The sequence below is a fragment of the Cydia fagiglandana genome, chromosome 22 (assembly GCF_963556715.1).
Source record: "Cydia fagiglandana chromosome 22, ilCydFagi1.1, whole genome shotgun sequence".
Lineage (NCBI taxonomy): Eukaryota > Metazoa > Arthropoda > Insecta > Lepidoptera > Tortricidae > Cydia > Cydia fagiglandana.
This window is the reverse complement of record NC_085953.1, coordinates 11,202,431-11,228,340: the sequence shown is the minus strand read 5'-3', so window position 1 is coordinate 11,228,340 and position 25,910 is coordinate 11,202,431. Positions and strand designations below refer to the sequence as shown.

General features: G+C 37.4%; 2 protein-coding genes across 4 annotated transcripts in view; one reads left to right on the top strand and one right to left on the bottom strand.

Moving 5' to 3' along the window:
- LOC134675438 (guanine nucleotide-binding protein G(I)/G(S)/G(T) subunit beta-1) overlaps window positions 1-5,244 on the bottom strand; it is a 34,175-nt gene extending 28,931 nt beyond the window's left edge. For all 3 annotated transcript variants that reach the window (XR_010099740.1, XR_010099739.1, XM_063533705.1), the window contains exon 1: window positions 5,005-5,244. The gene's annotated coding sequence lies outside the window, so the exon portion shown is untranslated. The remainder of the gene's footprint in view (window positions 1-5,004) is intronic.
- Window positions 5,245-5,902: 658 nt separating this feature from the next.
- Window positions 5,903-25,910, top strand: part of LOC134675472 (ATP-binding cassette sub-family D member 1) — a 97,535-nt gene continuing 77,527 nt past the window's right edge. Inside the window, exon 1 of the mRNA XM_063533741.1 lies at window positions 5,903-6,138. The gene's annotated coding sequence lies outside the window, so the exon portion shown is untranslated. The remainder of the gene's footprint in view (window positions 6,139-25,910) is intronic.

Genomic DNA, 25,910 nt, shown 5'->3' with positions numbered 1-25,910 from the left:
AAAGCTTAGAACCTGCCAAAGAGGAATAGAAAGAAGTATGATGAACATCACATTAAAAGATCGTAAAAGAGCAGATGAAATAAGAGCAAAAACGAAAATAGAAGACGTAATCAAGAAAGTAAGAAAGTTAAAATGGCAATGGACAGGCCATATGACACGGGATAGTAAGGAAAAATGGACCAAAATAATTACAGACTGGCAACCACGAGACGGTAACAGAAAAAGAGGTAGACCAATTAAAAGATGGATGGATGACATCAAGTCGATAGGGGGCGCCACCTGGTCCAGAAAAGCCATTGATAGAAAGGAATGGAAGCAGCTGGGAGAGGCCTATGTGTCAGATGACACGCTGAACACTAATCCGGTGAATACGATGTGTTAGTTTTTAAGTAAATTTGTTTATATATTTTTTGTAATACTGTTTTAGTTTTTGGCAATAAAAGGCTATTATGATTATGATTATGAAACAAAATCTACCCCCAAATGGCTTCTTAAGCCAGTTGAGGGTAGATGAAAACATTACACATTCAAATAATGTAGGTTAAAGTCAGGTCCTTCAGTGACTGATCCAGGCGATTTTGTATTTGGTTGGTTAACCGATAAATGTTATAACTACCCGAAAATGTACAAATTGGTTTACATTTATTTAAATACCTAGAGATACAGACTATATTCGGTAGCAGGACGTCCAGGATTAAAATCCTGGTAAGGTACATTCGTCCATAGTTAGTGCTTCTGGGGATTTTCCGCAAATCGACAACCATTGTGCCTACTTTGCGTGAAACGAGATAGCGCTACTCCAACCACCCCAGCTCCTCCATGAAGCCCAGCAGTGTTTTCAGGTTGCTGACTACCTCTTTTAGTGTGCTCAGAGTCCCTAGGTATTTGCTCCTGTATACTTCTACCTGTTTGCATTCTACTAGTATGTGTTTTTTGTTGTTTCCTCTTCTTCCATGCACGCTCTGCACATGGCTGTCTGTTTTTTTACCAAATTCATCCATAACCCAGTAATAAATATTTGTGAAACACACAAATAAATGCCCTTGCCAGGAATATAACCAAGGACCTCACTGTTTCCCAGCCTATGAAGCTAGCAGAAGCAGCCTATAAACCCACTAATATCTGTTAATCTTAAGATTGTTGTGTCAAATGATTTCTTTTCATTTCACTAGGCTGATAAGGTGATAATCATGAACCATAGATATTATAAGCATTGCAATATACATCTGTCTTAAACACTCTTAAAATATCTTTCTTACTTCAAAACATAGAAAACTTCTTTCTCATAGAAAACATATGTCCCAACCACTTTGCCTTCAGCAGATTTTCAACGCTTTTCACATACTTATGCAAACAAGGTTGACAAACACCGCCTTACATTAACTCAAGCGACCAACTCCATTACAAAACACACAATAATATAGCTTATTTCTAAAGGCTTATATCCTATAATTGTGCAAACCTTTATATAGACTTACAATTGTTGTCCCAAATATCTAAAATGCAGACAAATGGAGGATTCTTGAATTATTGTTGCTTACAGCCTTGTCATATTAGATTGGAAAGAATGTATTTATTGTCCTTGTTATTTTTTAGAACACCAAAGTATGGCTATAGCTACACACCTATGTGATTCATGTTGCAACTTTTTTCAGTAATTAAAAACAAAAGTTATAATACAGGTAATTGAACTAGTAGTAGTGTAGTAAACTCTTTATTGTACAAAAAGACATTAAATATAACATAAAATTAGTAAGAAGTACAAAGGCGAACTTATCCCTTTGAGGGATCTCTTCCAGTTAACCAATTAAACCAATGAACTAATTTGTCAAAGTATGTCATATTTTAATCCCATGTGTAAAGCTTTTTAGATCTATTCTCAAATATATATGGGGCCTTTAAAAAATTTTTACAGAAAATAAATTTGATACACAAATGTAAATTGTATTGATGAATGCTTAACAATTGTTGTAAAATCATGCATTAGCATGTTTTACTGTTGTTTCTATTTCAACGCACAAAAAATCTATTGCCAATTACCAATCACTTCGTTGCATGTATGAATAATACGTTTTTTAACACTGGTAGCAAACAGTTACCAAAGCCGAAGACACATACTATGGCAAGAATACTCCTCCTTGCGTCATAATCCTCAGTATTGAGGGTCGTGACCTCCCTTCTGAATCACTTTCTCTCTGACGATCTTTCTCCATCTGGAGAACCAGACCACACCGCCAAGGACTTATGTCCTTGGCGGTGTGGAGAGCCATGTGAACTATGGAGTCAAGAGCAGTGCAGATCTGTTCTGACCAATATATTGACTGCATTCACGTCCAGGCCTTTTTCCATCCACTTTGCTGGTCAGAAAAAGCTTTTGGAGGCAAGAATACAGATATTATAAATACTATATAGAAAATCATCTCATCAAGCAAATACTAGTTGTATAAAGGCCTGTGTGCATCTGATGCGTTTGCGTAGTCACGCACGTGCGCGTTGTAATATACAGATCCTTATGAGAGATGACACACTTGCACCAGATTGCGTTTGAGTAGTCACGCACGTCCGCGTTGTAATATACAGATCCTTGAGAGACTGTTGTCTACTAGCGTCACGTGTAGGTGCACGGCTCAAACATTTTAGCAGAAGTTTAGGAACATGTGGTCTCCCTATTATACCTACCATTTCTACCTGGAAAAAATCAATTGCCTGTGGCAATGCATTAACTAGAATCTATATCAAGTGTTGTATTTGAAAAATATAGCAAGAAGTAAAAGAAATATATGAATATGGAGAAAGAATGATGGGATATCAAGGTAGGAAGAAACATGCAGTTCCAACTCTAAATAAAAAAGAAAAGGAATTTCACACTAATGATAATGACACTACTTTAATTAATCCTTAGATCGACACAAATCACGGATAGTGGGGTTGTGCACAAATCACGCGAGGTATTTTCGGCTTTTTTGACCCCCCCTCCCCCTTGGTGATATTTGGTGAGGTTTTTGGCTACCCCCCTCCCCCCACGCAACCTCACGTGTATTTTTATGATTTTTTTTCATTCAACCTAATTTTAAGATAAATAGTGTTGTATTTAGAAAATATTGTTTATTTTTCTATTTTCGTTAAACACACTCGCTATTTTGAAGTGCAGAGGATTTATGTTTAGCGAAACCAAGAAAAGGTATTTTACTCATGTGGTCTGTTTCTTTTTCTTAGTTTCGTTCACTGTAGAAAAATACACATGAGGTTTCCTTATACCCCCCCTCCCCCAACGTGATCTATCGTGAGTTTTTCGTGACCCCCCCTCCCCCCATCGAACCTCGCGTGATTTGTGCACAAGCCCAGTGGTGTGTTCAAACCTCTATATGGAGGTCAATAGTCATAATGATTCTTAAGAAAAAATACAAAGGGTCATAACCTTTCCAGTATTTTGGCTGTTATTGATTTAAGGGTTGATAAAAAATTCTACAGATTAGCCCCCTTATTCATAAAACTTTATGAGCCTGCGGGCGCAGCATGGTTCCATTTTTATCGCCTGTCACTATGCCCATCACATCGCACTTACATACTTGTTAGAATGTGACAGGCATGGTGACAAACGATAAAAAAGCGACTGTGCTGATTTAGTTAAATTATGTTTTATCCCTTTCTTACAAATACCTACATAAGTCAAAATGACAGATAAGGACAAATGATTATTAGCTAATTGAGGTTTATAGTGCGTTTATGAATAACGGGGTAGATAAATATTTTGATGACAAAGACAGAAATAGGACAAACAACAAATCGTCGGGTGACAAGCAGAACTCACTAAGTACTATCAAAAAACGTAAGTTATTGCACTTGTAATATGGTTTATTGTTTATTAAGGTGAAGACAAATCTAAGGTCACATTGGGTATATGAAACATTGGGGCAAGAGACAGGCCCCGATTTAGAGACCTAAGGCTCCTAGGTACTTGGTATTATGGTGATATTCTCCATCTCAAAACCATTGTTAGGTTGCCTGGGCCCCTAGGCCCGGGCTTTGTGGGCCTAAGCGGAAGTCCGGCCCTGGCAAGTAAACCACTTTTAGGAAAGATTCATACTGTTTCCCTTGCCAAGCAAAATAAACTATGTTTCACTTATCTAAGATGACCTCCTACCTATTCATTTAATATCAGGGGGGACAATCCTATGATTACATGTCAATTAACATCAAATGAAAAATTCATGGTAAGTTACATCCATAATCAATTATAAACTGTGGTACCTACTTATTTTATTTATCTTTTTTTTAGCCATCTACTAGAAACATGAATTATCATTACCACACATATAGTATTATTAGCATATACCAGTATTATGTTGTTGATAGAATGAGTTTTAATAAGATATATATGTTTAGTATTAACACATCATTTAAAGTACCCAAGTTAACCACAAAATTACTCATAACTAGCATAACGTATTTCCACACTATATGACAGGTACATATTGGACCACTCCGTACATTTTACACACCACTAAAATGTCTAAAATACGCCCAAAACGTCAATATAATCCGCCTAAACTACCACTTGGACACATATAGTGGCTGTTTAAAGTTATTTGTGAACATATTTTGCAGTAATGAGGTGATATGTATAAGAATCGATGGTCTGACTAGCAACAGGGGCTGTGCCTCTGTACTCTATAAGCATGTACCTATAGTACGCGTACATGCACGCCTAGATTTTCACGAATACGTGACATCCTAGTCTACGATGTACTAGAAAGCACCCTAATGCACGGCAAACGGAACTAGATTGACTCAATGATAGCGTTCGGAACAGAAATTAAATGGCTCACCCAATTGTAGGTACAGGCCGGCGGTGCCCCATAAAACTTGCCCGATAAACTTATCAACGCCGCGGTCCCAACTCAAACAAATAAATATTAAACAAAAATAAAGCACAAACACTTATTCATCATTATTACAAGCCAACAGTAGAAGTAATTGGTAAAATAAGACAAGAACTTTTACCCTTCTGTCAGCAATATAACTTCGATCGTCCCTCCAGCGGTTTCAGGGCGCTTCCTATATCACCATTAAGACTGGATTCTCACTTTTTGGCACATTTTGTATCTGTACAACAACACCACACTGAATCAAGAATTAATCACAAGTTTTTAACACGGACTCTACCACCATTAGCTTTTCATACACCTTATCCCGGGCACGGTCCTCCTCACGGCCATTTGCAAATTGCGTCAAAATTCCAGGAATGTGATTGGTGGATTCCGCGCAAGTCTTGTTTCAGTCCTACACCGCTACCTGGTGGCAACGTTGTAAACTATTAATCTTGCCATACAAATTCCATCACTAACACAACTGCATAAAGCCTTTTAAAATATTCATGTTCGCACTTACACCCTTTTCAACTGAACACTGTAGGGTGCGGTAAGGTAGTTCGAGAACCCCGTAATGTGACGTCAAACTGGGCGTGAATAATATAAAGCGGGCTGTTTAAAATACGATTACACGAAACGAAATTGACGACAAAAATCTCATCAAATAATCATTCATTTGGAAAGAAAACATATGTTTGTGCACACTCTGATATAGAAAGATTACCTGCCTATTAAAATTTGCACAAATTAGATAAATCTCAGCAAAATTTTCGCGATATACCTCATTGCGTTCCGTTTTACGCAACTAACAAGCATTGATTTGCTTGTGATCTATCACAGTCTTGAACTACTTTTAGTAGACAAAATAAACCATATTGAGAAATAAAATATTTCGAGGTGTAATATAACACAATAGTTCTAATAATAATATAAAATATACTAAAAACTTCTACTCATTTTTATTTTCATAAATATTTCCGAACGAAAGTTTGTTGTCAAGTAAGCAAACGTCAATCAGCAGTGCCCTTTGTTATTTTCTGCGCAATAGACGTGTTTCGAGGTCCGCTTACGCACGTTCCGTGAAGATTTATTTGGAAATAAGCAATTAAATTATTTCACGTGTATCAGTTACGAACTAAGTGACGGAATTAAATTATATAGACTTCCTTTAGATCCTGGTTTGTTTTGGACTTTGTTGGAGACTTCAATTGCGAGTTATTCCGCAATAATAACAAGCTGAGTAATCTAATATAGGTAGTTGCTATCGGTAAGTATTATAGTTTAATTTTAGATATAATTTCCATAACATCGTTTTATATAGACAGGGTTGCCTTGAAGACTTGTGAGTCGGCGGTTTTACTGTTTTCGGATGGTATTTTATGATCAGTAGATTGTTGTCCTTGATAAAGCGTTTTGTAGATCTCGTGAACGCAGTACCGCATTGCGTAAATGCAGTATAATAAACATCCTTGTCTCGATAAAGTTTCTATGCTGTTTATCCTACACAAATCAATACACCTTATAAAACAAAGTCCCCTGCCGCGTCTGTCTGTATGTTCGCGATAGCTAAAAACTTCTGAACGGATTTTCATGCGGTTTTCTTCTATTAATTAGAGTGATCCTTGAGGAAGGTATATGTGTATAATTTGTTAACCCGTGCGATTCCGTGGTGGGTCGCTAGTAGTACATATGTCAAAGTTTGTAATGTTTGAATTTTTAGCTCAATCAAGCAAAAACGGTTGAACAGATTTGAATGAAATTTGGCACATAGTTAGTAACCAGAGATTGGACATTGGATGGTTTTATTCTGGAATACATACTCTAAGAGTGTGAAATGGGGGTTGAAAGTATAGTATGGGAGTTGTAGGGGGGAAACGGGCAGTCTAGTCTAAAAATACTGCTATGCTAACTATGTTGCAGGCGGTTGGTATCTTAACTGATACGAAAAACTAGATAAGATAAGATAAGAGATCTTTATTTGCATCTTCTTCTTCTTCCTCGTTCCCTCAATGCTGAGGATCGCGACCACATGCAACATGTCCCCACTGATTGCGGTCATAAGCCAAGTGAACTGCACGGTGCAGGCTGCCGCCACTCGCCTTCTTCATGGCGTCAGACCATCTCTTACGAGCCCCACTCTGAGCGCGTTTACCATTCATTCGCCCCAAGATGATACACTTCTCCATATCATGCATTGATGATCTCATAATGTGTCCGAAAAATCTAAGGTTTCGTTCATGGCCTGCTTCGGAGAGCCGTGTGGTAATACTGAGTTCTTCCAAAATAGAGATGTTAGTTCTTCTAGCTGTCCAAGGTATACGCAGCAGGTTTATTTGCATACCATAGTACAGATTAGACATGTGCGCCGCGCCGCCGCGCCGCCGCCGCCGACGATTTTTCCACGCCGCCGCCGCCGATAAATTTGACCGGCGTATAATCGGCGTGGGAAATTTTGATACCTATCGTGTCTTATTCCATGTTGCGTAGTAAGTAGATAGTGTCAGAGAATTTAAAGATCCTTATGCTTTTTCGCTTATTATTTGCCAGTGAACCAAATTAGTATCATTGTTGTCTTTGCGGTGTTAGCCGTGATAACGATTTAGGGTTAATTTAAACAAGATCTAGTTTCTGGATCTCAGGTTATTATTTCATATTTTATCGCACAGCTTTTTTGTAGAACGCATTTTGTTTTACATCTATAGTTTCTTGAATGTAAATTTAATCAGTGAACTAAAGTCAAGAAAATAGCAGGTTCATATCCTAGGACCTAGGACATAAACAATTGCTATTTTCTTCTTAGAATCTCCAGCAAGCTGTCACCACGATTATAATTGCTTATTTTATAATTTCTCGTGTGATGCTGGTGACACGCATAAGGGTCATCATATGATAGATATTATGATTTGATTTATTTGTCACATATTATACAATTTCATTTAAAATTACACACGATCAAATCTTAGTCATATTATCGTGACTATCAGCTTCTTTTACTTAACAATATAATAAATATTTCAATCAAAATTATAAAAGTCAGGTTAAAGCTTCGTAATGAGCTATACCTAAACAATTATACCTACTTATAGGAACCCACTTAAATCACCAAGTATCAACACTAAGCTAGCAGTAAAGAAAACAAAGTAGACCTTAATATTCCATAAAACGGGACATTTCAAAGACATTCTGTTATTTCTGTTGAGCGAATCAACCTGCCAGAGACGTTTACTTTCGAAAAAGATGATATCTTTATTCTAACATACATTTCTGTTAAACTTCAGGCCGCGTAGCCAAGATGCCAATCGCTCACGCTACGTAGCGATCGAAACGCAACTGTCACTGTCGCACTAATATGGAAGAGTGATAGAGAGACATAAAGCTTTTCATTGTCGAAGCGATAGCGATTGTAACCTTGGCTAGGCCGGCAGTTCAGACAAATGTAAAGTGTAGCTCATCATTATATCGTAACAAATCCTAAGTGTGGGGACAGCGGCTGGGAAAACTCAATACCTATAGATTTAAGACTTAACATATAAAGTAAGTAAAAATATTGCCTAAAATATAGTGTTTTAAAGTATCCTTTTTCTTTTAATACCTATTTAAACATACCATTGGTAACCGTTAGGTTGGTATTGGTAATAAATGGTTGCCAAGTGACATGATGGGATATAGTTTTCGGCAATAATTTAGAAAACACACATATTATGTTTTGGATAGCCTAGTACATACTCAGAAAGCTTTAATATAGAGTTTCTACAGCCACGTTCTCATGCAGTATCAAAAATTATGCCACGCCGATTTCACGCCGATCACGCCGCCGCCGCCGGTCAAAAAATCATCGGACGCCGCCGCCGATGTTTTTGCCATCGGCGCACATCTCTAGTACAGATGTTATATACATGGACCCTGGAAAGGGTGTAGCAAAAATTGGTGGTTAACAATTTCATAGTTGTGGTTATTATTACTACTGACTTAGGTTCGATATTATAATACTTATACATTTTCTAAATAAAATCATATTCATCAACATATACTGTGTTTGTCCCATATGATATAAACATTAATTTTATTTTAATAAAAATAAATTAAATAGCAGCTTCAATTCGGAATGTCATTTTATTTATTTCATTTCATTTAGGTATAGGTAAGTATTCAGTTTAACCTTCACGAAATAATTTCGTATTTTATATATATTCCCTTAATAATATAACATATTTTTCAATAATTATCTTACTATTTTATTTCAAAATAAACTTGGAAAGAGTAAAAAAAAAACTGCCAGTAAGCATAGATAACATAATATACTTCACTATATTAAACTAGTATACCTACTTTAAAAAATACTGCACTTCTGTTTATGCTTATTTCTACAATTAAACAGAAATTTCTACAAATAAAAAACCTGAAGTGCTGATCTTCCGGCGAGACCATTTCTGGCTCATGAACGCAGCCGTACAACACTGATAAAGTACTCTGTACTCCCATGTTAAAGGCTGGCAACAGTGGCAACACATTTAGAACCGCTCTGGTGTGCAGGTGCCCATAGGCAACGGTAAACGAACGTTTGGGATACCTACATCAGCATCACAATTTCAAACCACCCACCACACATGTGTTTTTGTCATTCGTTGGACATGCAACACCCTAATACTTATATCCGCACACACATCCGAAGATAGATCCCTTGGCTTTAACTTCTGGATCACTGGCTGCCTAGCCAACATGTCAATCGTTTACGCTCCAAAGCTTAGCATAGTCGTCTCGCATTATCTTTTACTTTTAATTTGTTGACTTTCTATTTTTATTTGATTAAGTATTATTAATTATTTTTAATTGATGGCTATGATGTCTTAGGCTCAATAAACATAACAATATGTATGTGATCAAAACGCAAATAAGTTTAAAATTTAATATTATAAAAAATTATAAATTATGTTGTAACATCGCCACTTGCCATAGGGCCACGTGTGTCGTTTTTACTGTGTCTAAAGGTCAGATATAATAGTGCGTTTAATGTTCACAGTCTAACAAATATAAACTTTATTGTAAGGACATAAGACCCACTATGGTTAGTGTTATTATTACATTCCCCAAAACTCATTAATTAAAATCATAGATAAATAGATAATTTTTTATCATTGTGATTTTTACTAATGATTATGAAAATTTATTAAGTACCTACATTTATAACTTGATAATTTACATAAAATAGTAATAATTCATAATTTCATAAGCAATAACTAATAGTTAACCCTTAAAAAAAAACGCCACGTGTATCGTGTCCGGTGCGTTATTGTGAACCTTGTATGAATGGACGAAGGTTGATATTGGACAGTAGCCGCGCGCGTCAGAGGGGCTACCGCGAAGACCGAAATTCGCAAATTGCGGGGATCTTTCTCTTTTACTCCAATGAAGGCGTAATTAGAGTGACAGAGAAAGATGCCCGTAATTTGCCCGGGACGGTAAGCCATTAGACTATGTCGAAATTTCTGAAATATTCCTATAATATTTATTTTGTATTTATTTATTTATTACTGTACCTATTATCGCGCAATAAATTCCAAGTTCATGACTTTTCAATGTCGCTTACTGTTGTTATGATGCAGAACAATGGACTTATAGTGTTATTGTGACATCGCCTTTTGTAAGATTTTCCCTGGTTGCGCGAGATGACATTCTGAACTATAGTGCCGTAGAAAACAACTTATTTTAAACTTTATTAAACAAAACAATGCAAGAAAGTACATATGATTGGCGGTATTAAGACTAAGGCAAAATTGTATACTTATAATTTATAAAAATTAGAGATGCCCCGAATAGTGAACTTGGCCGAATACCGAATACCTAATATTCGGCCCCTCTCTCGGCCGAATACCGAATATTCGGCATGACATGCGAACCTTTTGAGTAACAATTATTTTGAAAACTTTTCGCCAACAAAGCACTACGTTTTCTAAGATATATTTTTATGTTGAACAGAATTAATGAATGTAGTTAGAGTCAATCAAATCAGACCCATGATAAAAATAAAATATTTTGTAATCAACAAATGCTCAAAAACGTGTCTTTGTATTTAACTACTTTCCAAGAATACGTTTTAAATATGAAAATGTACCTATTTTTTGGTAATTTTTTTGAGTAGTTTTTCTTTTTACCCGACTACGGCAACGCAAAAGGAGGGTTATGATTTTGACCGGTATGTATGTGGGTATGTATGTATGTATGTTCATCTGTTCCCTCATAACTTCTAAAGTACTTATTATAATTTAATAAACGATGTGTCATTCGAATCGTCTTAATCGTCCGCTGGTTATAGGCTATATGGCGTCACAAAAAAATGAACCTCCACCTTCGCCTTCGTAGGCCACGTCTACGCCTCGGCTAGTCTGTGGCCATGAGTAAACCCATGCATAATAAAAAAAAAAAAAAAAAATGAACACTGCGCCCTCTAGAGGTCATAAAGTCACGAACCAAAAAACTAAAATTAAGTAATGATGATGTGTTATACATCATTGGAAAGAGCTCAATTAGCACATTTCAAATATATAAATATTGTTAGCGTTTGCACCCGGCTTTGCTTGCATGCGCCAGATAAAACATTAAATTTTCGGTTAGGTGATTCGAACTATGAATCTACAAGCGCTCTGGATTCTATCCGCGTGTTACGCGACTACGGCGATACAAGAAGGTTTCTGCAAAAGAAATTTGTTTGGCCGCTATACATGGTGTTTTTTTTAATGTCCTGCAACATTTTATAACGTGAATAGGTATAGAAGTCCTGATCAGCCAAAATGTATGAAACAGTCCATTTTTTTACAAGATACGTACGCGTTCCGAAGCCGGGCGCCTTCGGTGCCCTCGTACTAAAAGTGTCGGGCGTAGCCCGACGTACGCGTTCCAAAGCCGGGCGCCTTCGGCGCCCACATACTAAAAGTGTCGGGCCTAGCCCGACGTACGCGTTCCAAAGCCGGGCGCCTTCGGCGCCCACATACTAAAAGAGTCGGGCGTAGTCCGACATACGCGTTCCAAAGCCGGGCGCCTTCGGCGCCCTCATACTAAAAGAGTCGGGCGGTGCCCGACGTACGCGTTGCAAAGTCGGGCGCCTTCGGCGCCCTCATACTAAAAGTGTCGGGCGCAGCCCGACGTACGCGTTCTAAAGCCGGGCACCTTCGGCGCCCCCATACTAAAAGAGTCGGGCGTAGCCCGACATACGCGTTCCAAAGCCGGGCGCCTTCGGCGCCCTCATACTAAAAGAGTCGGGCGTAGCCCGACATACGCGTTCCAAAGCCGGGCGCCTTCGGCGCCCTCATACTAAAAGAGTCGGGCGTAGCCCGACGCACGCGTTCCAAAGCCGGGCGCCTTCGGCGCCCTCATAGGTACTAAAAGTGTCGAGCGTAACCCGACGTACGCGTTCCAAAGCCGGGCGCCTTCGGCGCCCTCATACTAAAAGAGTCGGGCGTAGCCCGACGTACGCGTTCCAAAGACGGCCGCCATCGGCGGCCTCGTAGGCAGTATAGGCACTAAAGGAGTCGGACGTAGCCCGATATAGGCGGCGCTCTGCGTGCATTTCTGTACTGAGGACGCCCTCGCAAAAGTAATATAAAGTGACTTCAAAAAGTTAGTAACGAAATCATGACCCCAAAATTAATTAAATAAAAAATAAGTTGAAAAACTAAAACCCGACTACTGCAAATCGCGCTCTAAAAAGTATGAAACAAGATAGAATTCTTATCTAAAATTATCAAGCAGGAAATATTATAAATGTTACCATTTTTTTTATATAAAATACAACGTAATATAATTTACTGATTTTTTTATATATTTACAGAGATTCAGAGGATAGCCGTGGTCGTATGCCACATTACTTTTAAGTTTATAATCGTGGCATACGACCACGGCGATCCTCTGAATCTCTGTAAATATATAAAAAATTCAGTAAATTATATTACGTTGTATTTGATATTAAAAAAATGGTAACATTTATAATATTTCCTGCTTGATAATTTTAGATAAGAATTCTATCTTGTTTCATACTTTTTAGAGCGCGATTTGCAGTAGTCGGGTTTTAGTTTTTGAACTTATTTTTTATTAGGTAGTTGCAAAAGATATTATGTATTTAAGTATTTGTATATTACATATATCGTTGTCTGAGTACCCACAACACAAGCCTTCTTGAGCTTACTGTGGGACTTAGTCAATCTGTGTAAGAATGTCCTATAATATTTATTTATTTATTATTTATTTATTCGGTATTCGGCCGAATAGTAGGCAACATTCGGCCGAATACCGAATATTCGGCAAAGTGGCCGAATACCGAATAGTTGCCGAATATTCGTGGCATCTCTAATAAAAATACCGTTTTGATTGAACCGACCATCTTACTACTGCCCACTGGCTCCATAAACACTATAAACAGTAACAGTGTGTTGCATGATCAATTGATCACAGTCTGAAGATCCCCCTAAGTCTAAGTGAACGGGACAAGGGCAAGCGAATTATTAAGTATAATCTAGATGCAGTTTACTGGATTTAGATGCGTATTTATATATAATGATAAATATGCATTCAAATTGCATTGGCCTTAATTTACACATATGGAGGTTGAGGTCGACAATTATAAGTTTCATTATCTTATAGACTTCTATTTTTATCTAAATACAGTCCAATTTATGTTTCTGTTTCGGCAAAAAAAAATATTTTTGGCCGAATGTTCGGTTTCGGCCAAAAAATTGACGATCCTGTCGGCCGCGCCAAAACTTACAACAATGTGTTTACGGGTCTCGTTCGGCTAGTTTTCTATATTTGAATTCTAATTAGTCTTACTTTATTGTGGTCCGACACGCACTTGGCCTGATAAATGGCCGAATCAAGTTTATGACCGACAATTTTGAGTATCTCTTGCGTTACTCAAAATGTCTCTAGAGTTACCAAGAAACAGTTTCTAGGACTCCTCCTAGAAACTGTTTCTATTAACTTCACCCTCCGGTGAAGTTGATTACCAACTATCTTCATACCAAATTCATCTAAATTGCCAACATATATTTTTAAATAATGGCACATAATTATTTAATTGATATTTGTATTAATTAGTCTTAAAGTAAACGTCAATATTTAAATACCTACAAAACAATTTGTCAGATTCGTGACGCCATTTCCTTATCTAACAACAATCAGTAGCTTAATGATAGTTTATCATTTGGAAAGCAATTATGTAGATTAAATGAATTTGTTAATAACTTATTATGTTGTACACAAAACAGTACTACATCCATCTAGGTACCTTACATAGTTTTCTTTCTCTCGCTTGAACTGTGCTTTTATATTGTAGATCCAGAGTAATAGAGTAGTAATGATGAATGTGAAAATATTTCCATAATGTCAATATCCAGAAAGCATAATAGGTATGGACTACTTTTGTATGGAGACGCGGCCGTCCCCTTACCTTCTAAGCTAGAAAATTCTTACGGTATATTTCGCTATACCTACGCCTCGCTAGGCGTGTAACGTAAACAAAAGGAAGGAATGGAAAAATTCGCACGCTTCGGTGTTCCATAAAGGTAGCAAATTCGGCGGTGAATTTTTCCTTTAGTTTAAAAATGGACACAATTTCACTAGGTAATCAATAAGACTTGTAATAAAACTTCTCATAAAACTTCATCTACGTATATAAACTTATTTGTCGTAGATTGTGGCGAATCAACTTTTTTACCGACACTTTGTCCACAACTTTAACTTCGTTGTAAAATTTCTCCTTTAAATGTTTTTTCTGTTTCAGTTTATGGTGTAGGTATGTTAAAACATGCAAGGCCCCAACTGTCAAGCCTAGTAAACAGTAACTATGTATTGGAAGCCCAATATCTTGGTAACTCCAGAGACATTTTGAGTAACTCAAGAGACTCTCAAAACTGTCGGTCAAAAAGTTGCTTTGTCAATTTATCATTCGTGTTCTAAAACATATTTGCCAAACACAGCTGATTCTTATGTAATTAAGTGCTTTGTTACAATATTATGACGGCTTCGTAGCTCATGCAATTTTAAACCTTAAGTCGTCGCAATGCGGCTCCATTTCGAATGCTCATGGAACAAAGACTATTATGTTACTCATATCACGGGCGTATTCGAATTTTAGTTATTCGATCTGTTTCCGATATGTTTCTTCTGTCAGTGTCAAAAGTGATGTTTTTGGTTGTAGAAATGTCACTTGACTTGGCAGTCTTGACAATGATTGATCGGTATCATATTGGAAACACAAAGAAGAACTAAAATTCGAATACGCATGTGAGTCATGTTTAAACAAAATCATTATCCAGTCATTTTGTATAGGCCTTATATTTTGAACCTTATTTAAATGTGGTCAAGAGTCATATCCGTTGGGAATATTATTCTGCTTTGTTCGCGGCTTCGCTAGAGTTATAATGTTTGTTATATATTGTAAATAAATATTATCATTCGGGTTCAAAGATTATTGGATAGGAATTTGCCATATTTCCTGTACACTGTGGACGTAAATGGACAGGAAAAGTAAATGGTAGGTACCTACACTTTTAAATAAAAATGCCCACCTATAGTTCGTTTTTTAGCATTATAACGATTTTGACATGTCTTTTAATTGAAAAACGCTTTTTTTAAATCTGTAAGTAGTTATTACTACTTATGACAGCAGAAGAATATAAATGATCGTATTAGATGCATAATTGTTAAATATTTGCCATAACTTATTTTTAAAACGTGTTTTTCAATTAAAACTATCTTTTTTCTAATGCTAAAAAAAACGAACTATACCTATATAAAAATCTACATAACAACATATCTTAAAGTAGGTCGACTAGATCGTTTTACACGAATAAGTCATTAATTATGTAAACAAATCTTAGCCTATCAATGATGGCCTGCTGCGCTTGGTCGATTTGACTCGAAAGATAAACAATATAAACATGTAGGCTAAGCGGTCTGATGTCGAATGTCGGTGCTTTGTCTTTACCGTTAGCAGAAATATTTGGATTTTAGACAAAAGACATAAGCAACAAAACTATAGGGACTTTCAAACAAAAAGTAGGATTCTGTAAATACGGTTTACGGACGATAATTTTGTGTGATAACGTCATAAGAAAACATTGATAAAAATTGCCGTAACGTTACCATGGATATCTGTCCACAACGTCACACTTTTTCGTGCATGCTACCGGTGTTAATCGATTTATAAGACGTTATCACGTCAAAAAATAAGGAGTTTTATTTTATCATTCATAATAACTAATGACCTCCGTCGTATGGGGTCACACTCAAAACTGAATTTTCGGTCACACTCAAAACTGTCAGTCAAAAAGTTGATTCGCCCACTTGTGTTTTGTTTTTTAACTCGCACGCTTTAGTTAAATGTGAACCGGATTTAGATATGATATGTTTACATAGTTATGGATTGAACGATAACAGACAACGGTACTTTTTTAATTGACCTAGATGTTAAAAGCTCATTTCATTCTTTTAAAATTATGGCTAGTCCAGTGGCACCATTTCGCCACACGCTTCTATTGTCAAGGCGTTTAACGCTTGTTCAGATATTTTTGAGCACTTTGGCCGCTCTAATATATGTCGGTGATGGTTGGTGAGATGTTAAAGGTAGTGTTACATTTTGAAATCCGTCTGTCACCTGTACCCTGAGTTTGACGCGGCCTTGAACGCTAGCGACTGTCTGCAGTGTCTGCCGTATTCGAACTTTAAGATACGTCAATTAATAGATCTAGAAACGATATGGATTAGAAGTGTCAGTGTCAAAAGTGACTTAATTGTTTGAAGAAACGTCACATTTGACACTGACATATCTAATCCATATCGTTTGTAAATCTATTAATTGACGTATCTTAAAGTTAGAATAGGGCCGTGTGTCAACTCAAACACAGTGCATCTCGCTTGCACCAACGTCAGTACGAGGGAGATGAGATGCATTGCGAGTTTACGCTGGCGCAAACATAACATCACACCTCCATATCCACAGTAAAAGCACAACGGGACAATAAAACCTTTACGTCAAGACAAATCAAACTAGCGGTCGTTAAAATAGTGCCAATCACTGGCATCCGGTGTCGAGAATCCATCGAACCGTGATGTGCCCGCTATAGGTGTAGGGCTGACAGTGGCGGCACAGAATAAATAATAGTACTAGGTACAGAAGACTCACTCTAACAAAACGCGTCTGTTACGATCAGGACAGATATGGCCGCTAGGTGGCGACAGCTCCACGCGCGGCTTATGGCTAGCCACCAAAATTGGTGTGGAACGGATGTACTTTTAGCTACCTGTAGCAAAGCGACGAAATCGCGGAGTGAGCCACACCTGTAGGGCTACCGCCAATACCGAAAATCGTTAATTGCGGGGATTTTTCTCTGTCACTCTAATTACGCCTTCATTGGAGTAAAAGAGAACGATCCCCGCAATTTGCGAATTTCGGTTTTCGCGGTAGCCGCTCTGGTGGCGATGGCGGCGCGTCAGTGAGTTCTACAATATATTAGACGCTCCGCCGCCGCTACCTTCCATATTTTTGTGTGACAGCCCTAGGTATGGATCTAGGTATTACAGCCATTACAGGTAATTTCACTAGGTAAAGGTACCGCTTATTTGTGCCTGTGATATGTAGTTAGGTACGGTCGGTGCTCCAACTGAAGTACCCAAGTTGCCATACTAATTGTAAAGAAAAGTGGACACTTATGTTAGGGAAACGAGTGTACATCCCGTTTTAGTTCTAATATACGTAGTAAGGTGTAATAGAAAGCCGTACAACTTAAAGAATGGATTTGGGCGATTCGACTTTTTAGCGTCACTCGTTGCCATGGTTACGGTTAGTTGTCCAGGGGAAAACAACTCTATAAAAAACCGGGCAAGTGCGAGTCGGACTCGCGCACGAAGGGTTCCGTACCACAATGCAAAAAAAAAAAAACAAAAAAGCAAAAAAAAACGGTCACCCATCCAAGTACTGACCACTCCCGACGTTGCTTAACTTTGGTCAAAAATCACGTTTGTTGTATGGGAGCCCCATTTAAATCTTTATTTTATTCTGTTTTTAGTATTTGTTGTTATAGCGGCAACAGAAATACATCATCACTATCACGGTTCGTGAGATACAGCCTGGTGACAGACGGACGGACGGACGGACAGCGAAGTCTTAGTAATAGGGTCCCGTTTTACCCTTTGGGTACGGAACCCTAAAAACCATCTAAATCCTGTTTTCACGGTAAACATGCATTTTTTAACCTACTAAGCATTTTAGTGCAACGCGATAATTATGTACATACATTTCTTGATGAACCTAACATACCGGTTTTAAATATCCGCATCCGGATCCGGATGTCAAAAAATCTGCATCCGCAACATCCCAGGTCTATAGGTATTATAGGTAATAAACAGGATTACCTTGTTTTAGTTCAAGCAAGTAGAAAGTTCGTCCTTGCCGCCGCACTTTCCAAAAACTCGAGGCAACGGCCATGCTTGTCCAGCTGACATACTTCCAATTTAGGGGCCCACTGATTAACAGTCCGCCGGACGTTATTTCATCTTCACCAATTTTAATGGTTGGCAATCCTCAACTGTGCGTTTCTCCAGAATCACACAGTTGAGACTTACATAATGAAGGCCGCAAAATAATGGCCGCAAATATAATAATGTGTGTTGTAATAGAAATAATGTGTTGACATGTAAAATACTATATAAAAGTTTGATTGATTGATATCTGACACGATCTTATTTGTAGAGTCATAAGAGCGTGTCGTATATTTTTGTGGTCTTCGAAGAGAATACTATTTCAGTGGCCTATTTTATAAAGTTACAATTTACAAGCCGAAGTCTCGTTCTAACACACAGGGGTGGCCGTACAGTTTACAAAATAACATTAGATACAGTCCGTTTTTTTAGCATTAGAAAGAAGTTCGCAGAAGTTCGCTTGTGGTTCTAAATATGGCACTTTTAGCGGTAACAATTTGAAGTAAATTATATGTATTGACCATGCTAAATTAGATAATTCAATAATTATTAACAATTAACGAGCCTGATAAAAACTGCACGCTTGCTTCTGTGGAGTTCTTTCTAATGCTAAAAAAACCGGGCAAGTGCGAGTCGGACTCGCGCACGAAGGGTTCCGTACCATAAAGCAAAAAAAAAAACGGAATAAATGCAAAAAGAAAACGGTCACCCATCCAAGTATACTGACCACGTCCGACGTTGCTTAACTTTGGTCAAAAATCACGTTTGCTGTATGGGAGCCCCATTTAAATGTTTATTTTATTCTGTTTTTAGTATTTGTTGTTATAGCGGCAACAGAAATACATCATCTGTGAAAATTTCAACTGTCTAGCTATCACGGTTCTTGAGATACAGCCTGGTGACAGACAGACGGACGGACGGACGGACAGCGAAGTCTTAGTAATAGGGTCCCGTTTTACCCTTTGGGTACGGAACCCTAAAAAACGAACTTATAAGTAAACTAAATCGACATTTGCAACTACGAGTATGTACTTACTTACTCCTGGCGTTGAATTTTTCCAATTTGAATATGTGAATGCCAATATAATAATATTTAATAAAATGTTATTATAATATTGCAAGGTAATAAAGTGTTATTAAATATTTTATTCTATTTAATAATACGCTACGGAGACTGACAATGGATGATAATATAAAGTATTATGGTATCGTGTTTATGTAAATATTCTGCTCACGTGTTAGGTGTTAGGTATGTAGTTAAACGTGAGTCGTCTGTTATATATTAGATTTGTATTTTAAAATGTCTATGTTATATCACAGAATAATTAATAGTACTACCGTACAGAAAGGAAACTTCCTACAAAACCGAAATTTGACAGCGGTTCAGGGTCGAATCATGCTGTCCCTTTCTAATATGTGGCACTATCCCTTTCGGCTATTTATTTAGGGTTGTCAAAAATCAAGTGATTATCTTTTATCTGTGGTCGTGCACGCAAAAGGAAGTCAAGTGGTGCCAACCCTAATAATTGCTCGGAGCAATGCTGAGCCGAGCGGAGCCGAGTTTAACCGAAGTCAGGAGTTTCGCACCCCTGGTTATATTATTGATTGATTAGATAATTGAGGTGGTGGTACTAGTGTTCGACATGCTAATGCCCAATAGATGCCTGCTGTCACCTCTATTGACAATGAGTTAAGTTTCAAGATGACATGTACTGGGACCGCGTCGAGCACTAGTGCCACCAGGCCTACATGAATAAAGTATTTTTGACTTTGACCACCTTGCATTCCACAGTGAATTGGTTTTAACTGTCATACTGTGTAATTTGTTGAATAAATAAATAAAAATAAAATAAATAAATAAATATTGGGGACATCTTACACAGATCAACCTAGCCCCAAACTAAGCAAAACTTGTACTATCGGTGCTAGGCGACGATATACATACTTATATAAATAAATACATACTTATTATACATAGAAAACACCCATGACTCAGGAACAAATATTAGTGTTCATCACACAAATAAATGCCCTTACTGGGATTCGCACCCAGGACCATCGGCTTCGCAGGCAGGGTCACTACCCACTAGGCCAGACCGGTCGTCAAAAGGTCGTCAAAATAAAAATAAATAAATGTGATGTACCCAATTGATGCATAATGATAGAACACGGAAGGTGAAGAGTCTGTACTAAAGAAAAACAAATGCACAAGAAACCGAAGGCTGGCCGCAGATGCACGGAATGACATGTGCAAGCGAGATAGCGGTAATATGCATATGTAGAGCGACGTCCCGTTCCCACCTGTCATTCCGTACGGAAACCGAAGATAAAAAGTTCAACCGAAAAGAACTGGTTTGGCTTCCGCGTGTTATCAGGCCAATTCGAGTTGTGAGCTATTCGATTTGTTTCCGATATGATACTGATTTTTGAAATTCAAAAGTGACTTCAACCAAAAACGTCACTTTTGAGACTGACAGGTCGGTATCATATCGGAAACATATCGAATGACTAAAATTCGAATACGCCAGTGTGTTTATCGAGACCAGTGACTCACGATGGCTTGGAGATAATAAATAAAACAGTGTTCTAGAAAAAACGTATGCTAATTACTAATTACAACTAGTTCCACAAAAATTGTTTTGTTTTCCTTTTTTCGCATTCGCATGGTAAATAATTAATTTGTGGCTGATGTTTACTGATACCGACTGAAACTTCGTCTAGTATATACTATACCTCGTTTTTTTAGCATTAGAAAAAAGGTAAACAATCTTGATGTGTCTTTTAATTGAAAAACACATTTTAAAAATAAGTTACGGCAAATATGTAACAATTATGAATCTAATACGATCATTCATATTCTTCTGCGTTCATAAGTAATAGTTTTTGGTTTTTAAAAACCGTTTTTCAATTAAAAGACATGTCAAGATCGCTTACATTCTTGCGAGTTCTTTCTAATGCTAAAAAAACGAACTATAACTACGACCTTTAATTGGACAGATTACGAATTTATTAAAGAGGCGGCCAATGATTAACAGTCCGCCGGACGGATCGTCCTGTCAGTTGTTCGGAACTGTCAAAATTTTGTTCTAACTGACAGGCCTTTACTGTCCGGCGGACTGTTAATCAGTGGGCCTCTTCGTGTTTGGCGTCGGTAAATTTTAAATGGCCGCTCAATAAAATACAGTATTGTAATTTGCTTACATTTTGTTAAATACCTATAGAAATACACTATAAGGTAAACGTACTGGTGCTCGACGCGATCCCAGTACATGTCATCTTGAAACTTAAGTCATTGTCAATAGAGGTGACAGCAAGGTGTCATCTATTGGGCATTAGCATGTCGAGCACTAGTACGTTTACCTTAGGTCGATCCTAATTTATTTAATCAATCTACCCAGTGTAACTTTGTTTATAAACATTAGGTATGCGCATGCGTTGCACCTCTGCTGCAGTGACGCAACCTTTTCACTCCGCCCGCCAACTTTCACTTAACTTTTCTACACGGGTGTTTTCCCCATAATTTGCGGTTTTTATTGGTGGAATTAATAAAGTTCAATGCCTTTTTATGTTATTTTAGTCAATAAGTATAATGGTGATAGATTTTTCACTTGAGCAGAACATCGAATAGGTAGGAGTTTTATAGCAGATTCGGCGAATGTTAGTACATTCTTATTCGTCAGTTCGCGAGAATGCTCATTACAATTATTACAAATAAATAAAAATAAAACCGACCAAGTGCGAGTCGGACTCCCGCACGAAGGGTTCCGTACCATTACGCAAAAAAACTACAAAAAAAAAACTTTTATTGTGCCCCACTTAAATATTTATTTTATTTTGTTTTGTTCAACTGTCTAGCTATCACGGTTCATGAGATACAGCCTGGTAACAGACAGATAGACGGACAGTGGAGTCTTATTAGCAGACATAGGAATCCGCCGGGCAATTGTGAAATAAGACTTTATGTTTGTGCACTTATGGTACTAATGACAATAAAAGCGGCCAAGTGCGAGTAGGACTCGCCCATGAAGGGTTCCGTAACAGCAAGTAACACAATAAAATTGCGGTTTACGGTTTATGACGTATTAAAAAAAAACTACTTACCAAATCTTGTTCAAACCAATTTTCGGTGGAAGTTTGCATGGTAATGTACATCATATATTTTTTTTAGTTTTATCATAGTCTTATTATAGAAGTTACAGGGGGGGGGACACACATTTTACAACTTTGGAAGTGTCTCTCGCGCAAACTATTCAGTTTAGAAGAAAATGATATTAGAAACCTCAATATCATTTTTGAAGACCTATCCATAGATACCCCATACGTATGGGTTTGATGAAAAAAAAATTTTTGAGTTTCAGTTCTATGTATGGGGAACCCTAAAAATGTATTGTTTTTTTTCTATTTTTGTATGAAAATCTTAATGCGGTTCACAGAATACATCTACTTACCAAGTTTCAACAGTATAGTGCTTATAGTTTCGGAACAAAGTGGCTGTGACATACGGACGGACGGACAGACAGACAGACAGACAGACAGACAGACATGACGAATCTATAAGGGTTCCGTTTTTTGCCATTTGGCTACGGAACCCTAAAAAGTAGGCTGTTATAAAACGATTAGGCAATTAAAAACTAATTTTTAACTATTTTATTGTAATTACCTTATACAGTCAACAACAGAGCTGTGAATACAGGCAAACCAAAAATATGTATACACGACCTTAATGTACAGGCAATAAAGTACTGTATACATATTTTTGACACTTTGCCTGTATTCATAGCTCTGTTGTTGACTGTACAATAAGTGCACAAACATAAAGTCTTAATGTCTGTTTATTAGTAATAGGGTCCCGTTTTTACCCTTTGGGTACGGAACCCTCAAAAGTTATTTTGGACCCCACGCACGCTTATTAGCATTTTTTTCTGCTCGCTGTACCTACTCAGCGGTAGATGCACTCGCTGCGTTCGCGATTCGAAACGAGGGTAGGAAAGTAAAGTAAGCTAATTACCGTTTACACTTGATTGGCTTGTGGTACACTTAACTGCCGATCAGTGGATCTTATGTCTTCACAATAAGGTTTAATATTTGTCAGCATTGTGGATGGTTGTAAGTCGAGCGCTGTCAACTTTTTGACAGCATGTCGATCAACTGTCTCTTTAAAACATTTCTTTAGGTTAATATTTTTTATCTGCACTAGTAATCGAATGTTCGACATATTTAACTATTATACCGGGTGTGGCCTGTAACATGAGCAAATAATTAAAACATAGATTGTACTCCTCAAACGGTGACACTTTTGTTCAACAACTTTTAAAAATTATGAAGTATTTATACTCCCTATTTTTCATACAAAATAAATATTATCTTCAATGAACGCCATCGCCACGTCATATCATTGTGATTGACGTTGCTTGTCAAGCCTTAAACATAACAAAATTCGCAATACATTGCATCTTTGAATAACCTTTAAAGTGTATTAAAAATCAAACTACAAGTTATTTTCAAAAGTCGCTGAACAAATGTTGATCAGTATGAGGAGTACAGCCTACAGTTAATTTTTTTGCTCATATTACAGGCCACACCCGGTATTTTTCACCACACCAGCTCGGAAAGGCTTACTTTGCACTTCAAAAACTGATAGCAAAGTTGCATTTTATTCATATGCGAGGCAAAGTAATCAAATGCAAATTATGAGTTGTTTTCTTATGTTTGCTGGTAGAATTGTCTTTTAAATGATGATTTTGGATGATAAATATTTAATAACATTAATTGGGATTTGATTTGGTTTTGAATTAATTTTGTTTACCTATAGCGAATTCACCTATTACCTATTTTCAATAACATCAATGTGAGAACCAGTCTAGCGAGTTTACCATGAAAATGGAAATTACTTTCTAAGATTAGTTTCACTAACTTGTACCTATACAGTCCGCTACAAATATCAACATGCAAAATCTGCACATTCACCAGGATTCGTAAATATACGTTCGTTCTTTGGGTGCGCAGTCTAAAACATATCTCTATCGTCGTAAGACACTTTTTTAGGGTTCCGTACCCAAAGGGTAAAAACGGACCCTATAGACTCCACTGTCTGTCTGACTCCAAGCTGTATCTCTTGAACCGTTATAGCTAGACAGTTAAAATTTTCACAGATGATGTATTTCTGTTGCCTATAACAACAAATGTACCTACGGAACCCTCGGTGGGCGAGTCCGACTCGCACTTGTCCGGTTTTTTTATGATATACGAGACCAACGAGCAGCGATTACCGTCGCCCATTCCGAAATATTGGGATCCGAAAAATTGGCGGATCCTGCAAACCCTCCCCCTCCCATGGACACCCACCACACCTCTGGCCTAAAAGAGAAGTGATACAGTCAGCAGCTGAAGTTGCTAAGCGGGCGAGGTGTTCAAAATTATCTTGACGCGACTATATTGTTAAGAGAATAAAAGCGTGTCAAGTTAATTTTGAACACCTTAGCAACTTCTGCTGCTAACTACCTTAGTTTTAATTTTGAACACCTTAGCAATGTCTGCTGCTAACTACCATTTAATAAAATGGGTGCAGTGGAAGAGTGGAACCGACAGACATGTGTTAAAATTAAATCAAAACCTAAATGAATAAATGTCGTGAACTGTACAACGTTAATAGCTCTCGGTTGGCCTCGGCGAGAGCTAGACCAACTAAAGTCTAGGCTAGTCTAGGTTAATTTAGGCAGTCTAACATAATACCGGTATTTCGTTGGCACCTTTCTTTTTTCGCCGTAAATATTAAAACGTTGTTGCTTTCACTCTTTTTAAACGGTTAAAAGGAGAAAGACGTAGTCTGTTGCAAATCATATCAAGTTCAATGCTAATAAGTTTTTGGCAAAAATGTCATTATTGGTACAAGCTTCTATCGCTGACTGTACTTTTCTTTATATAGGCAACTTAATACTCATCGAGACTATTCTAAAAAACCCAAACACAATTAGGTTACGTTGTTTTATCACAGAGTATCTACGGCCAACTCCTGTCTCCATTGTCAGATCAGCTCGATTGTACAGTCAAAGGTAAAAATATGGGTGTAGACAACTTACTCAAAAATATGTCCCATAGTTCTTACTTCACTGATATAAGAGTTATGGGACATATTTTTGAAATGATTTGTACACCCATATTTTTACCGTTGACTGTACCATCATGTTGCATTGTCATTTACTTACATATGCTTGCAAATTTTCTTTGGAAACCGGGAAGTGGGTCAAATTTAACTTGCAAGATTTGACCCGAAGAGACTTAGTTTACATACATACATAGGTACATTGCAAGTTAAATAAAAGCTTGTATACAAGTGGCCGCCAAGAAGTTTATTCTATTTTATGTTGAGAATCGATATTTGAGGATTGTGAGGATCCGAGGCAAATCCGCAACATGGTGTATGCCACATAAAATCTTCTCAGAGTATACAAGCGAATATTAAGATTGGTACAGTCACCTACAATAAATACTGTACAGTCACCTGTAATAAATACTGTACAGTCACCTGCAATAATATGGTACACAACAAAGACCGAAAAAATCTGACAC